Source organism: Octodon degus, unplaced genomic scaffold (assembly GCF_000260255.1).
Source record: "Octodon degus isolate 3935 unplaced genomic scaffold, OctDeg1.0 scaffold00082, whole genome shotgun sequence".
Classification (NCBI taxonomy): Eukaryota; Metazoa; Chordata; class Mammalia; order Rodentia; family Octodontidae; genus Octodon; species Octodon degus.
The window spans coordinates 11,591,697-11,608,468 of NW_004524658.1; the positions used below are offsets into that span (position 1 = coordinate 11,591,697).

The 16,772-nt window shown below is 38.6% G+C and overlaps 1 protein-coding gene and 1 pseudogene across 3 annotated transcripts in view; one reads left to right on the top strand and one right to left on the bottom strand.

The window, feature by feature from the left end:
* Positions 1-16,772, bottom strand: part of Cacnb4 (calcium voltage-gated channel auxiliary subunit beta 4) — a 313,335-nt gene that overhangs the window by 132,116 nt on the left and 164,447 nt on the right. The window lies entirely within an intron of this gene.
* Positions 3,138-3,244, top strand: LOC111818197 (annotated as a pseudogene).

A 16,772-nucleotide genomic window follows, 5' to 3' on the forward strand; every position in this document is an offset into this window, starting at 1 on the left:
CTGGACTCTTTTAGAATATTTTGCTGAGTTTACACACCTAAAATATTCAAATAACGAAACTTAGCAAAAAAAGGGTATATGGATGAATGTCCATTTTCTATCTGTGTATTCAAAGTGGTTAAGATAGATATATTGTTATATTCTCTTAATGAATAGAATGATTTGTTCTAATGGTGTTTGTAAATAGGATCTCAAGTCCTCATCTTGTATAGCAATTAACCAGTAAGAAGAATGTATGCAGTGTGTTAATTATTGAAACTGTCCTAGCCATTTGATTTGAAACTGTCTCATTGCTATTTGTTTATCAATAAAATTATGAAAAAAAATTTGGGATCTCATAGTATTAAAAAGTTTTTGCAAATCAAAAGAAATCACCAACAGTGAAAAGCAAATCCACAGATTGGGAAAAAAATTTAGTTGACTGTTCCTCAGACAAAGGACTTTTATCTAGAACATATGAAGAATAAAAAAAACTCAGGGCCCACCCCAAAATAAATAAATAAATAAATAAATAAAATCAGGGCCCCCAAATTCAAAGACCCAATCTAAAACTGGGCATCATAGAGGAATACATACTTTTCAGATGAAGAAATATAAATGGCAAATAAATATGTGAAAAATGTTTAAAATCATTGGTCATTCAAAAGATGCATATTAGAACAATGCTGAGATTCCATCTTACCCCAGAAAGAATGGCTATCATCAAGACGTCAACCAATAACAAATGCTGGAGGGGCTGTGGGGAAAAAAGAACAGAGATCTCTCCACTGTTGGTAGGAGTGCAGACTGATACAACCACTATGGAAATCAGTGTGGAGATTGTTCAAAAAGCTAGCATGGGGGGTCCCATTCAAGGCAGCTCTTCCCCTCCTAGGTATTTTCCCCAAACAACTGAAATCCTCATACCACAATGATATATGTGCACCCATGTTTATAGCGGCACAATTTGTCAGAGTATATCTTGGCTACAAACCAAATGCCAATCAACTGAGGAATGGATAAAAAAAGATGTGGTATTTTTATACAATAGAGCATTACTCAGCTATAAAGAAAGATAAACTCGAGGCTTTTATGGGTAAATGCATGCTACTAGAGACTATACTCATAAGTGAAGTAAACCAGACTCACACGTGTAAACATCATATTGTCTCCCTAGTGTAAGAAATGGAAAAAGTAAATAACATCAAAAAGATACAATAGATATTGTCAAAAGGGAAAGAAACAGTTCAAAAGGAAATAACAATTGGGTGGGGGAAAGGAGAAAAGGAGGGAAAAATGATCTATCTATCTATCTATCTATCTATCTACACACATGATAGTTAAGATAATTGTACTACTAATTTCTATTAGTTCATTGAAAGGAAAAGTTAGTGCTTATGTTATTTGATCAATTTTCCATGCCTGCATCTTATAATCTGAGCAACTATTTTGAAGATAATAATATGCAATATAATAACTAGTGTTAATTTCCTATTATCTAGTCTTGAAATTCTATATTGTTTTTTCTTCCTTAGACTAAAATTTAAAAAGGACAAAATGCAAAATCACAACAGACACCACCGAAATTCAGATTATAAGTAACTACTTTTAAAATCTGTACTCCAGTAAGTTGGAGACTCCAGAAGGATTCCTGGGTGTATGAGTGTGATGGCTGACTGACTACGGCGTCAACTTGAGTAAATAACACTCAACTGAAGTGGCTCAGCGTAGTTCTGGGTATGTAAGACCCATCCTAAAGTAGGTTATCCCCAGAGTCCTATAAAAGGGAAACGAATGTGATGACTAGGGCTACGAGTACATAGAGAAGGAGTGTTGAGCAGTTTCGTTTTTTGTTCAGCACAAAAAATTTTTTCACATTTCATCTGACAAATTATTTTTGGGTTTGTAGATCACAGAGGAGAAAATCTAGGTCACAAGCAAAAGCCTAACACAGGAATATATTAAAAACTTATCCATAATAGAGAATCTAAGCAGATCCTTGTAGTTTTGCAAGGCATTAGTGAATCTTTGAGAATTAAGGGACTGCAGTGTGACTTCAGCCAGCTAATGTAGTTGTCAAATGTTCAATGACATCCTGCATGTGAACTACTATTTTCTGTTGTGTTGTTTGCAGAAAAGGGCATTCACTTTTTATGCATTTACATACATATTTTATAGGTAATAAAGCAGATGGTTATTAGCAGAACTTTTTTTTTCAAAGTTTTATTGATAAACAGATAGCAATGAGACAGTTTCAAATCAAATCGGAAGTACAGTTTCAACAAATAATACACTGCATATATTCTTCTTAGTGGTTAATTGTTGTACAAGATGCGGACTTGTGATCCTATTTACAAACACCATTAGAACAAATCATTCTATTCATTAAGAGAATGCAACTATATATCTATCCCAACCTCTTTGAATACACATATACAAAATGGACATTCATCGGTATACCCCATTTTTTCTAAGTTCCGTTATTGAATATTATAGGTGTGTAAACTCAGCAAAAATATTCTAAAAGAGTCCAGTAGCCCATAATAGCATTGGGTCTTCTGTTTAACTGGCAATGTCAGAAATTATTGACCTGAGTCCCCCACAGCTCAACTTAACAGCATGGCTTTATTTCAGATATTTCGACTTCATACTTTTCTATTGGATGGTTAAGATCAAGGTAAAGCAGGACCTATGCAACAAGAGTTGTAGCTTTTTGGTCTGAGAAGGTCAGTGAAATGCCCTCAGGATTTGTCCTGAGATCCTGTACCTCAGATTGTAGAACCTTTATCAGTGCAGCCATGTGGATGAGTCACGGCCATTGCTTGGCCAATGTGCTCTCTGTGAAAGCCTGAGAGAGTGTCTTCTCCCAATGTGACTCTCCTTAGGCCCACTCTACATCATCAATCACTTTCCTCTTTGGCCCCATAATCTTCTTGATCAGAAAATTTGGGACACTACCGAGGTACATGACATTACAGTACAAGTTCTCATATGTACTGAGTCTTAATTGACTTTAGAAGGCTAGGGCCAAAATGTTGGCTTTCCTTGTATCCCTCCTTTTTCTCTAATTTTGGTCTGCAAACTTAGGTTGTTAACCATCCAGAAGAAAAGCTTATTGTTATTATCAAACGATTTGGGCTATCAATCTTAGCCTCGCTATCTCTCGGCCTTTTGGCTAAGATCAAGTGTAGTATCTGTTCTTATCAGTTTAATATTAGAAGAACTTTAGCTCTACTTTTACGTTTATTTAATTGTTAGACCTCACAGAAATTAGTATGTCTAAGGATTTATTATAAGGCTCCTATACACCTCTTAAAGGTGAGAGATTCTATTATAATTTTTTAAACAAAATCAAATAGCATGACTTAGAATGTCAGGCTTCTACTTAAAATGTATCTATATTTAGGTTTCCGTTCAGTGCAAACATGTGAAGTAGCACTAGTCATTAATGGTTAATTTACCTCTAGCAGACTACCCAAACACTATCTAAATACAGTTTCAGCAACTTTAGAAAAGTACCTGGAAACATTATAAACTATATCCATTTGAGCCTTTAACTAATATCTAAACATCTACTCTTACACTGGGCTTTGTCCTTTTGGATACTGTCTAAGGTTTGGTCAGACCAGCAAACTGAAAGATTTTAATGTAAATAAAGAATTTATATTAATATCACTCATCTGTGTAACAGTATTTTAGAAACAGATTTGCTCCTTTTATGTCAACTGGTAGCAATATGGTGTTTATGGTGTGATCCAGTCTTCATGGGTGAAAGTTATTTCAAATATGCCTGTTTTCATACTAAATATCAAGGTTCCTCAGTACAAAGTTGCTTTTTTTTTTGCTTTGTAAAAATAAGCAAACCTCATTTTTGTAGTGCTCAATGATTAGCTGGACACTTTTTCTTTTATGTTTTAGAACTTAAGTAATCCACACATTATTCATTTTTATTAGTGGCAAAGTAATTTGTCAAAATCTAATTGTAAAAGAAAGGTTCTGCTTCTAGCAAGTCATACAATCACATGGGCCCATTTACAAGAGCTACTAGTCAGTCCCTTTTTTTACTTTTTTTTTTTTTTTTTTTTTTTTTGGTGGAGCCAGGGATTGAACTCAGGCCCTTTCATTTGCCAGGGAAGCACTTATTCCACTGAGCCATTTCCCCAGCCCCAGTCAGTCCTTTTCTAAGTGTCTGTATATGTCCTAAAACTTCAACTATGTTTACAGAATTTAGAAAAAAAGTTACATTATACAAAGTAGTAAGTCTCACCTTATGTTTATTTTCTTGGTCCATTTTTTTTAAGCTCAAAAGAGTAACTAAACCTGTATTTTGTGACTATTTAAAAAAAAAAAGGAAATGAAGACAGGAGGATTGCTTCTGTTTCCTTCAGAGGAGCTTAGGTCTTCACTTTCACCTGGGACATCATCTCCTGGCTTTTGGAGCAGACTCTTCAGCCTCCAGCACCAACCTTTTAGCTTTCCAGCTTAGATCCTTTGCCCTCTGATACAAATTTGCACAGGACACTATATGGAGCTCCAGGCCTTTGGCTGGATCCCTCCGATCCCAGTGCCCAGACTCCTTTGGGCACTCTTCCACACCTGATTCTGTGGCTGGCCATCAAGCCAATCTATAAACTCTTATATGTTTGTATACTTTGTATCATAGCTGCTTCTCTAGTAAAACTGACAAAATGACTCATAAAATGGGGCTTCCAAAACTGAACCAAGAAGATACAAAATCCTGAAAAATCTAATAAGCAATGAAACTGAAGCAGTAATTACAAACCTACCAATTAATAAAAGTCCAGCCTCAGAAGGATTCACTGAAGAATTGTGCCTTACTTCAGTTAAGATCTAATGCCAGTATTCCACAAGCTCTTTAATGAAATTGAAAAGGAAGGAGTATTCCCAAAGTCATTCCTGGAAGTCAGTATTACCCTGATTCAAAGAACAGACAAGGACTAAAGCAAAAAAGAAAACTACAGGTCAATCTGTTTAATGAACATAGATGTAAAAATCTTCAACAAGATGCTGGAAAACAGAATGAAACAAATCATTGAAAGGATACAGGTCATGACCATGTAGACTTCATCCCAGGGATGCAAGGATGGTTCAACATATGCAAATAAATAAATAACATCACATAAACAGAAGCAAGGACAAAAACTGTATGCTCATCTCAATAGATACAAAAAGAAAACCTTTTATTAAATCCAACATTCCTCATGATTTAAAAAAAAATGAAAACATGCATAGAAGGACTTTATCTTAATCTGATAAAAATCAATCATGATAAACATACTGCCAACGTCATATTATAGGTAAATAGGGAAAAGATGAAAGTTATCCCTCTAAGCCAGGAACAAACCATGCAAGTCCACTACCAGAATTCCTATTCAATACAGTACTCAAAACATTAGCCAGAGCAATCAAATAAAAGAAAGAAAACAGGATATATGTAGGAAAGGAAGAAATCAAATATCATTATCAGCAAATGGTATAATTCTTTACACAAAAGACTCAAAAATTTTCATGAAAAGTTTTCTAGAATAACTAAATTCAGTAGAGTTGCAAGGTGTTAAACAACACACACACACACACACACACACACACACACACACAAACCCAATTGAATTCCTTTACCCCAACAATGAACTCACAGAGAAAGAAATGAAGAAAACAATACCATTCCATCAAGAAAAATTACTTAGGAATTAACCAAAAAAGTGAATGTCCTCTCTGATGAAAACTCCAAACTTTGAAAAAGGATATTGAAGAACATATCAGGAAATGCACAGATATCCCCTGTTCCTGGATAGGCACAGCCAATATTGTTAAAATGGCCATAGTTCCAAAACTGATCAAACAGATATAGCAGAACAGCCATCAAAATACCAACAGCATTCTCCACAGAAGTAGAGAAAGCAATATTAAAATTCTCATAGAACTAGAAGATACACAGAATAGCAAATGAAATTCTGGGCAACAAGAGCAAGGTGGGAGGTATCACAATCCAAAACTTATATATTATATTATTATATTATAAATCTACAGCAACAAAAGCAGCAGGGTACTGAAACCAAAACAGTCTATGGATCCATGACCAGAACAGAGGATACTGAAACAATGCCATCCAGATTCAGCGCCTTAATCTTTTTAACAAAGGAGCCAAAAACATACACTGGAGGAAAGACAGCCTCTTTAATAAATGGTGCTGGGAAAACTAACCATCCACATGCAGAAGATGGAATCTAGACCCATATCCCTCACCATGTACTGACTAAAATAAAAATGAATCAAAGATCTAAATATTATACAGAAACACTGAATCTACTGGAAGATAAAACTGGTAAGGTTCTGGAAGACACAGTCACAGGCAAAGACTTTCTGCACAGAACCCTATTGCACAAGAAATAGTATCAACAACAAATGAAATCATATCAAATTTAAAAGCTTCTGTACAGTAAAGGAAACAATCAACATAGTGAAAAGACAAAATACAGAACGGGAAGAATATTTCGCCAGGTGCACCTTGGATAGAGGGCCAGTATCTAGAATACGCTAACAAAAGAACAACAACAAAAACCCTCAAGAAAATTAGTTCCCTAAAAATAAAATAGCCAATAAAAAATGGACTGAGTGGAACTTCACACAAGAAACAGTACAAATGACAATAAAAGCACAAGAAAGTGTTCAATATCTCTGGCAATTAGAGAAATGCAAATTAAAACACCACCAAACTTTCATCTTACTCCATAAAGAATAACTATCATGTAGAATTAAATATTAACAAATACTGATGAGACTGCAAGGGGAAAAAACCCTTTTACATTGTGGGTGGGAATGTAAATTAGTACAACCAGACAAATCATTACAAGGATTCCTCAAAAAATAAAAGTTGAGGGCCAGCCAAATTGATACTTGGCATGGCAACATGCGCCTGTAATCCTAGCTCTTGGGAGGCTGTGAACAGGCGGATCGCTACTAGTCTGATCTAGTAGTAAGACCCTGAATGACCTATAGACCCTCCCCTTAAAAAAACAAATTAAATTAAATTTAAAAAATAAAAATAAAAGTTGAAATTCCATTAAACCCAGCTAGTCCCTTCTAGATATCCTTCCTAAATAATTAAAAGATACTATATTATAGGGATACACACATACCCATGTATACCTGCATACTCATGTATAACCACACAACTCATAATACGAAGCAGCCTTCATGTCCATGAACAGATGGAAGAACAAAAATACTGCAGCACAGTATTGATATACAATGGAGTACCACTCTGCCATATTTGTAGCGAAATGGATGTACCTTGAAAATATGAGTGTTAAGTGAAATAAATCAGACACATTATGCTTAAACATTACATGGTTTCTCTTATTTGAGAAATTCAAAGCGTAAGTTAAAGAGCAAAATAAAAGACAGGTAATAGAAAACAGGGAAATAAATATTTTGTGGAAGGAAAGGAAACCGAAAGATGGAGGGGAGAGGAGGAGAGGAGGGTAAGTACAAAGAATTAAAATGTGTTATGTACAGGTATCAGTTGCCCATGGTGAATGCGGTGACTCTATCTGCAAATGTGTACTAAGAAAAAGAAAATACCTATCTGAGTACCTGCTGTGTGCCCAGTTCCATGCCATGCATTGCATAGCAGTTTAAAATACCTAAAGCAGTGAATTGTTTTATGCTATAATATGTGAATGTCACCTTAATAAGAAATGAAAAAAAAACTTGTAAAACTAGTGTCTCCCAAGAAGTGAATGTTGATGATCTAAGGTGGATGTTAAGACTAAACTTTGCTCATCCAACAGACATTTCCTGAGTATGTGTTTCACTCCCAGCACACACATAATGCCAAGCAGTGTTCGAATAATGCAAAGCACTGAAGGTAATAGGCTAGGCTGCGTTCTATACTACAAATCTATGCCTGGAATTAAGAGAGAGAAGGTAAAGGCCAGTTTCCTAGAGGAGGGAGAATTAATATCAGAATATTATGGCTGTAGCACAAAAAAGAAACCTCTGAATATGACAATCAACAACAAAGTGCCACTAACATGGCTTGGATACAGACAGGAAACCAGGCTTGCTACCTGGTTTCAATGCTCTTTTCATGTAGCCATAAGAACTGCTATCAAGAATTCAAGTATTATATGTCTACTTAATCCTTATCCACGGGATAAAGAAATGTAAGGGCATGATAGTTAAAGATTCCCAAAAGCCTGAGTAATGGCAGGATATCTATAAATGTATCAAAGTGCACACTGGAGGATGCTACCTAGCACTATACTGCTGGTTTCTGCTCAAACTGTCATGATACAAAATATCACTGAAGACATGAGTGGTATTGATGATCAAATTTAGAGCTGACCATGAGCACTGGGAAAGAACACTCACACACAGGGTGACAGATGGAAAATCTATAACAAACTTTTCTGACTGAAATGATGGTCAGGTTAGACAAGATGAAGTTTAATATAGATAAATGAATTTATTTCTGGGAAACAAAACAACTACCAAGTACAGTCATTAGATGTGTAACTTAAAGCCATACAGACATCCACTTAAAAGCATTACTGTTTCACTTGACTATGAAGTTCATTTAACTCCATCCCCCGTCAGGCACCCACGTTAGAAGGGGCACTCAACCAAGACAGCCTTCGAAAGAGAAAACCCAGGAAGGGAAGGGCTTTCTCAGGGTCATTTCAAGAAACTTTATGTAGCATATGGGGAAGAAAGCATACTGTAGCCAAGTGTAAATATTTAATGGCCAGAAGGCAAAAGACTAGAATGAAAGCCCAGTGAACTCCAGTTTTTCCTGTACTTCAGAAAGACTTTCCTGACAAAAATGTGTAAAAATGGAATGTGCTTTGCATGTCCCTGGAGGTGTCATAATTGCTCCTAGATGAAGCTTTGTGTGGGATACTGATGAGCAGATCTAGGATTAGACTTTCTATTGTCAATTTTAGAGCTGAGTTTCTGCAATTCAAACAGGTAAAGAAATGTTTTAAAAGTATATATGCAGACTATATAAAAATACATATATATGTATATGTATACGTATGTATATATGTATATGTATAAATACATATACATATAAACAAGTGAAGAACTCGAGGAGAGGTCAAAAGTTAGTCTTGATTTTCTAAGGTCTGACTGAGGAGATAAAAGGCAGCATAGATATAAGGAAAAGGACATAACAAAAGTTAAATGTGGGGCTGGAGAGATAGCTTAGTGGTCTAAGTGTCTGCCTGGCAAGTGCAAGGACTCCCTGCCATGCTGGCCGCTGAAACCAGGCATGGTAGCCATGCCTGCAATCCCAGTGCAGAGGAGGCTGAGACAGGAAGATCACTACAAATCTAAGCTGTGTAGTGAGACCATGTACTAAATGAGTAAATAAATGATTTAAAAAAATTAACTTATATGTGAAGACCAGTTCTAGAAGAAATAAACAGAGAAAGAAAAGCATGAGCCCAGAAAATCAGAAATGTGCTTTGGCAATAACTCAGTTCTGAGATTAAAAACTATTGGGTTGGGTTAATAGGAATAAAAATAAAAAGGAAATGGCGTAACATTAACATGAGAAAATCTGTCAGAATTTGGTCACCAGCTACTTACAAGAAATAGAGAAATACTGTAGTATAAGCTTATTTAAGGTCCTGCAACCTCAGCGATAAGACACACAGGTGGAAATACTGCATTGCTTGATAGGCAACTGGATGTGTGATAGCATCGTTTTATATCAGAGGCAGAGATTGGAGATTTACTGAAAGGAGAGTGTTGGTGGAAGGGGCTACTCGGCTATTTTTATAACAATCCTCTACTGCTAACAAACCTGGAGTTCCTATCAGAACTACCTTAAAAAAAAAAAAAAAAAAAGAACTACCTTAATCTCTGCCATGGGCAGCACCGCATCACACACATCGCATCCCACTGAGCTCCACCTTTTAAAGGTCTACCACCTCCCACCACTACCATACTGAGGACCAAGCTTCCAACACACTAACACTGGGAGACACATCAACATGCTATCCAAACCACAGCACCAGGATCCAGGAAGGAAGAACATCTATACTAAACATCTGTCTTTGTAATCTAAGGTCTGCTACCTCAGGATCACACACAATGAGGTAAGCAGTTAATTGTAGAAGAGCTACAAATTCGGGCACTCCAAAATAGATCTGTTCTCTATAGTGTTTTTGACCGCCCTAGCTATTTTTTTGTTATAAAGTTCTAAGTTCCAGTTAGATAACATGTACTCAACAATAACCTACAGTCTGAGCTCATTTAACTCCCGCAAAAGTTTCTCTCTCCAAGCAGTTACATTAGAAGTTAGGGCTTCACCATAAGAATTCTAGAGGAATACAGCTCAGTATTAAGAATCCGAAGAGGGTCCCGGGAGATGGCTCAGTAGAATAAGTGAGGGCCTGAGTTCAATCCCTGGTTCTGCACAAAAAAAACCCAAACAAACAAACAAACAAACAAACAAAAAACAGTCTGAAGGTAGAAATTCTTACTACAGAATTTGGTTCTGTCACTGGTTTGCTAAACGCAATCCTATAGCTTCTCTTTTTGTGTGTGGGGAGGATCTTTTTGAGACAAGGTTTCACTGTGCAGTTTAGGCTATCCTTAAACTCACTTTGTAGCCCAGGTCAGCCTTATACTCCATGTGATCCTCCTGGATACTGGGACTATAGGCAGGCATGTGCTACCATACCCAGCTTTACAACTTTTTAAATTCTTAAATCTATAACTTCTTAAATCCAATTCTGTACAGTAATGTGGTAATACGTAGCCATTAATTAAAGAAAGTGATGCAGTGTTAATTTAATAGGCAATAATCTGCAGTGCTAATAGGATTAGTCCTTACACGGACAGCAAGAGACCCAGAAAACTCTGGGTGTGCGCACATGTACAGAGAACACCACACAAGCACGCAGGGAGAAGGTGCCTTCTGCAGGCTGGCAGAGAAGCCTCTCCAAGAACCAACACCGTTGGCACCTTCATGCTAGACTTCTAACCCCAAGAACTGCGAGATAAAAATTTATTTCATTCAAGCCGGTAGTGTTTTGATATGGAAGCCTGAGCTAACTGCTACACAGATCATGGGTCTATTTTATATCTTGTGTGTCTTCCATCGTCAATAAGCATTTTTTAATATCTCCACTTAGTGTCTCAATCACACACAGGGACTAGGTTCAATATTCACTGGAAATTCTAACAGACTCCAAGCACTAAGTAAATTTCTGCAGATGCCTCAAGGTATCTTTGTTTAAAATGATTTCTCAGCTTTACCACTAAGCTTAAAGTCACTAAAAATGAAAGCCTCTCAGAATAATGGAAAATAAACAGGTTGTGAAGACAATTTTATTCCAAGACTACATTTTGCTAAGACAGGGTAATAAAAGTAGGCCCCCACTGATAACTTAGGGAGTTCAGAAAACCTCTCTTCTATAAGAACTTGGGCAGATGTGTCTGCATCTGTTTGCCTGTCTACAAAATGATACTGACGGTACAAATGGTACAAGGTTGTGAGAGGAACAAATATAAAACATAATATACAATATATAAATCTCTATCTTCCACCTACAAAGTACCATGTCAGTGTTAGCTATTCTTATTATGAAATGGTTGGTTCCTCAATAAGGCCTCAGTGACCAGCCTTCCTGGTCTGTCTGGGATGGAGGTACTTACAAGAACAATCCCAGGAAAGCTGGATGAAGTCATGTGAAGGGCCTCAAATTCCTCCAACACTGACTCTGCTGGAGGTTGTTACTAAAACATCAATGTACTTAGAAGGGATTAAACCATAAGCATTCCTTGATACTTTACAATGAGATCAACAACACAGCTAGCAAAACTCTGAGGTCCAAGGCCACATGAAGCTAAGTTCTGCTTCACAATCAGCTGTCAGAAAAAAAGACCAGAGCCTCAAGTTGGGTCCTGACCAGCCAAGGCCTTGAGCAGGGAATTTGGAACCTGGCACAGCAATGCAGATTAGAGGGCCAACATGCCAAACAGAGAGGAGAAAGAAAGAAGGAAACAACACCCAGAGATGTGCTGTTTGTTTGTTATGATTTTATCAGAAACCTTTCTAAGGTGGAGAGTACTTTCCCAGAGTTGTAAGGATGTCTTATATAGATCCTTAAAGAAATAAGATTATGAGTCTGAAGGACTCTGGCCATGCTGAGCTCTTTAAAAACAAAATCTGAGTAAATCCTGGTGCCCCATGCCACAAATCGTGGTGTGACATGTGCTCACAGCCTGAGATTTGATTTTAGTCCAATCCCCCAAGGAGAGACACCGGATGAAAAACATTCTGTGTTGGGCCAATGTGAAAAAAGGAACAGTCATCAGAAAAAGGAACCAAACTGAGCAGAAGGGATTAAATCAGATCTCCAAGAGAGTGCTCTGCGACTAGCAGCAGGTGCGTGTGGCTGGTGATGTCACCGTGGACCAGCAGTCTACCCAGGTGACACAACACAGGACAAGCTGCCCAGGCATGCAAACAAGAGATGTCTGGGGCTTACTTGCCTCAAGATCTGTTTCTGCAAAGCCAAAAGATTGTAGTTCTGGGACTTGAGAGCGCAAACAATCCCTGGGGTTACTTACCAAAGATGGTGCTCCTTGCTGCCCCTAGTGCACCCTGAATGGGGTTTCAGAAACTACATTTCTAACCAGCTTTCCTCAGGACTCTACTGCAGACCAGCCTGGGGGCTGCACTTTGAGAACTTCTGCTGCAGGAATTCTGGAACATGCAAAGACTAAGCAGCTTTAGTAATAAGTCCCAAGAGGCCTTGACACCACCTATGTGCTTGCCAACAGTGTTTCTGCAAACAATGACTACCCTTCAGAGAAAAGACATCTTGGAATTGCAAAAAGCTATGAGTTTCTCCAGGTCCAGCCAGGAGGCTTCCAATGCAAGTGGGTACTGCCAGCGTCACTCACCTCTCTGAGCCCACCCACCACTTTCTGCAGGCAGCTGTCCCAACACAGAGCCTAGCAAAGAGACAGAGGAAAGCAGACTTTAGGTCTTATTATGAAAATATCATTTTGTGGCTAATCAGTCCCTGCTTTTTAGAAACAAGTAGCAGTATCCTCAAAAGACAAAGAAAAGGCAAATCAAGGAGCAGAGGTCCATTTCTGCACGTTTCTTGGCAAAAGCTGCAGGAGGAAACTGATGGTATTCCGGCGCTCTACTGGGAAGCTTGGGTTTCCATGAGGCAGTGACTCACTAGGAAGCTTGCTTGGGCTTTCAGCTTTTGCCACAAACACAGCAACATAGGTAAGGATGACAATCTCTTGAAAGCATTTATCAATGTGTATTGGCTGCTTAAAAGTATCATGTGAGAACTAGGAATGAAGCTGGTGGTATTCTGCTCTTAGAGAACTAGATCTACACAGCTTTCCTAGCCTGAGGAAACATTTCCTAAGTGAGTCAGTATCCAGAAGGCTGTGGCATCACCTAATAGGTGCTCACAAAGGTGCAAACCATGTCACATGTGCCACATTGCCAAAGGGCCGAGGACAGCCACTTTCTCCTCAATCTCTTCCATGTGATCTGACCTGGAGGTCCTAAAAACAGACCAAAACAATGAATATAATGAGAGTAGCTATTCCTGCCAAGCATCCTGTATTCTTGGGACACCCTGCCCCGCGCCAGAATGTGCAAGGTATGTGAAACGGACGGGGTCGAGGAGGCACTCACTCCAAGGCTTTCTGGCTTCCCTTCCGCAGCTTTTCTCTTTCCATCCTTTGAATACACAAGCACACATTTTAGTGCAGTAATTCAAGAGGTGTAGAATAAATAGAACAACACTTTTTTTTAAAGCTTGGTGTCACTGATATCTACTTCTTGCTTTCTCCAATAGTGATCATTTCCTTACCTCTTTTCTCTCTTTTTTTATATTTTTGTTTGACTCTACTGGCTTCTTTTTTCCTCTTCTGTCATTCTGTCCTTCTATCTCTTCCTCCACTCTCTTCTCCTTTGCCCCTTGTTCCCTTCTACTTTGTCTTTTATTCAACTACATTTGTTGGATACTTATTATTATCTTCCAGATAGCAACAAAACAAAATGAAAATTACCTTGCAACCTGAAGGCTGGCATTCATCCAGTCAATACCCATCGGCAAGTTTCTTTTTGCCAAACAGCTCCAGGTGTTTATGATACACAATGACCTAAATAGAGCAATGACCTATCCTTATGGAGCCTAGTAAACAATACAGAAAAAAGTAAACAACGAGTCGAAATACAGTAAATATTGCCATGAACAGTGCTGTATACTTGTAATTCCAATTATTTGACAGGTTGAGGCAGAAGGATCAAAAGTTCAGGGCCAGCCTGGGCAACTCAGTAAACCCTCAAAAGTATAATGGACCACAGATGTAGCCTACTGGTAGATTATCCCTGAGTTCAATATCCGTATGAGAGACAGAGACAGAGACAGAGACAGAGACAGAGACAGAGACAATCCTAAAAGTTCAGAGTAGGAAACCCTGGGAGGCTGAGCCCTTAGGTGAGCCCTGAAGGAAATGCAGCAGCTCCATAGATGACCAAGGGTACTTGTCAAAGGAAAGACGGTATGAAAAGGCATAGCCCACTTGGAGACCTATGAGTAGATGATGTGGCTGATGTGTGAGGATGCTGTGGGAGAAAGGGAGATGCCAACGCTGAAGGTATCCTAAAGGGCCATGATACAGCATAAAACTGATGTACCAAGGAAAAGCATCTGCAATGATTCTGAAGGCCATGGTGACCCATTGAAAGATTTCATGCAAGGGATTAGCAAAATCAGATTTGATCTGTAAAAGCTTACTATAAGAACAAACCCCTCCAGGGAAAGAACTAACAAGAGACAAGGCAGGAGGAAAGAAAGACCAATAAAAAGATTACTTCACTAATCCCACGGGAGACAGACCAGGGAGATGTAAGAAAATCTCTGTTTCTACATGCATACAGCCATATTTTTATTACCTAATATTGGTCTCTAGACAGCATTGGAGTCATGTTTCAGGATGCAGAGAGACAGTCATAGGTAGAGACAGTCAGAGGTCCTTTTCTATCTTCATGATGTCTCCCTAGAGATTGCTATCAAAATCAAAGACTTACCTTTCAGTCTCTGGGAAAAATCTTCTGGCAGTCTCTCACAAAGTTCATGGATTTACCACATATCACCCAAACAACTGAAAAAAGGCAATCAACCAAATACTCATATGTGGATGTTCCCAAAAGAGCTCCTCACAGTAAGCAAATGATGCACACAGCCCAGATGGCCACCAATGAATGAAAGTGGCATATCCATGCAAATAAGTATTATGTACTCAATCACTAAAAAATAAGTACTGGTCCACAGGCAACATGAATGGCCCTTGAAAACACTACACAAAGTGCAAGTCAAATACAAGAGATCACATATTACATAGCTCACATTTATGGGAAATATCCAGAATAAGAAATTCTACAGATGCATAAAGCAGAGGAGTGGTCACTAATGGTAGGGGGAAAAGATATGGAATAACTACTTAATAAGTAGAGAACTGTATTTGAATGACAAAATGCTGTAGCACTAGATGGAGGTGGTGGCTGCTTATTTTAAATGTAGAGACACAATTAAATGCTCAAGTACTGTGCAATTAAATGCCTATGAATTAGCTATTTTTTTGAATTATCTATTTTAAAATGGATAATCTTATGGCATATGAACATCATCTAAATTTCTAAATGTTTTTTAAAGCCTAGCAACTCAATTTCAACTTCCTCCTCCAGCATTCTTTTCCTCTAATCAGTCTCCTGATGACCACAGTGCTACAGGCTGGCACTGACCAAAGGAAACTCTAAAGAACTGGCCACCGATTACTGCACCTCTCAGTCTCTCTTAAAGATGCTGGGAGCTGAAAGAAGCCAGCAGAATCAGAAAGGTCAGAGCATAGGTTCGGTTTGCTTCTTGGAGTAGTGGAGTCTATGAATTCAAGAGAATGCGATGTATCATAAAGCAGGGCACCACAATGAAGATCAGGCAAGAGCGAGGCATGGGAAAAGAGCTCTAGGCCCATCACGGAGGCAGGCTCAGCAAACCTCCATCAGAGGAGCTCTGAAAGGCAGACTGCAGCTAACAGCTTCCTCCTAACAGAAAAGCCTAATAATGAGAAGGCTGGAGTGCTCTGCACAAAGGAGACGATTAAACCTCCCTCCTCCTGACCTTGGGGAGGAGCTTTCCTAGATGTCAGTTAGTAAATAAAGCTGTGAGACATGACCTAGGTGCAAGTCTGGGGCTATATGGGGTTTCTGTAAAACTTAGAACAGTTCTGGATAGTTTTAAGACAGACAGACAAAAGCAAGCAAAGACTGGAAGAGCTCTCTGAAGGCCCCTCATACTGACAGACATCCTCCCTTTCTTGTCTCTTTATCACACCCACCTCTGTAGAAAGGTGATCTCCAGGGAGGGCAGCAAAAATGGGTCTTGTTTCCCCAAAGTTAAAGGTCAACACAAGAAAGAGTAAATACACTCAAGCTATATTTTAAATAATTTGCATTAGAACTTTTAAGGGTTCCAATGAAAGGGCCTCAGATGCACCTGGTCCATGACCTCTCAGAAGTGTTGCCCCAGGAGAAGACAGTGGCTTGCATCAGAATGTAAATCTGTGCCCTGATTCTTTCATTAAAAAAAGAACACTGGGAAAGAACACTGCTATATGGGGCTGGAGAGATGGCTCAGTGGTCTAAAGCACCTACTTAGAACAAGCTTAGCAAAAGCACCAGGGACCGCGGTTCAATCCCCCAGCACCACATGCCA